The following is a 1,464-nucleotide window of genomic DNA, read 5'->3' on the forward strand; positions in this document are numbered from 1 at the left end:
CCAAGTGTATTGTTGGTTTGCTTTGTGAGCTCATAACCTTAGGTATTTGAATTTAAATAAGCAGTTGTTTAAGCTATGTTAGTAGGATAACTGTGAATATTGCTTTGCTCTTATGAAGAACCTCATGCTACATTGGGTGTCCCATCATTTATTTTATCCTTTTACCTTGTAAAGCTTTACTCAAGTACACATTTTGGTCTACTGTTTAACCTGCTATCTACTAAACCAAGCTACGAAATGTGTTCTGATTAAAAATTAATGAGCGTATTGAGAATAGACTACCTTAGATTATACATTGACGTAGTTTACTTTATAGTTGTTGAGTATTTTTGTAGGATTTGTTTTTCTGATGTTTGTCTTTACTTTTTATAGTTGGATAAGGAACCGAAATTCCACCTTGGAATTTTGTATCAATTGAGTAATGGTCAGGCTCTGCAAGAGGCAATTTGATAATGGTACAGCACGTTAAACAAACGGAGGAATCTTATTCAACTAAACTTGTTAGGAATTAAAATAAATTTTCTTGAAATATGAATAAATAAAAAAAAATAATGAATTAGATTTTATGATGTTTCAAACTGAAAAATGTATGAATAGAAGAGAATTATGCCTATTATACATCTGAAACTGATTTCTGCCTATATTTTGGCAATACAGGGTTGAATCACATACATAGTGTGTCTCATGTGGTCTACTGTTGGCAATACTGACTGCAGCGTCCATTCGGACCCTAGCCGCGGCCCATTTCATTCCTTTTACTGTACCTCCATTCATATTCTCTTTCACCCTACTTTCCTCAACGTGCCCCTAACAATAGTTTTCCTTTCAGCTCAGGGATTAAGAGCTAAATGGGAAGAACGAAGGCTGCTCATATCAGAGGTGTCTCCTGTTTGTGTAGCTCTGCAGGAGACCATGATCAGTAATAATACATGCTCCAGCCCACGAGAGTATACATCCTATCACTCCACCTATAATTTATATATTGGAAGCCATGGTGGTGTCGTTTTGTACGTTCGAAATGACACCCCACAAAATCCTATTAGTATTCAGTCAGCATTGCAAGTGGTAGGTGTGCAGATCCATTTGCAAAGAAAATATACAGTATGCTCTCTCTATCTGCCACCTAACAAAGTCTTCCCCATCAATGAATTTAAATCTCTTATTCAACAGTTACCACGTCCTTTTGTTATTTTGGGAGCTATGAATAGCAGAAATCCTCTTTTGGGAGCTATGAATAGCAGAAATCCTCTTTGGGGTGACATCGTCACCAACCAGAGAGGAAGATGCTTGGGTTCCATCATAGAAGATGAAAATGTGGGGATTCTCAACTCTGGGGAGTCTACACATTTTCATATTCAAACAGGCACATTATCAACTATTGTTTTATCTATGTGTAGTGATGATTGCCTTATTGATTTTAATTGGAGAACTATAAATGATAGATTTACCAGCGACCATTTCCCA

This window comes from Macrobrachium nipponense, chromosome 27 (genome assembly GCF_015104395.2).
Source record: "Macrobrachium nipponense isolate FS-2020 chromosome 27, ASM1510439v2, whole genome shotgun sequence".
In the NCBI taxonomy this organism is placed as follows: domain Eukaryota; kingdom Metazoa; phylum Arthropoda; class Malacostraca; order Decapoda; family Palaemonidae; genus Macrobrachium; species Macrobrachium nipponense.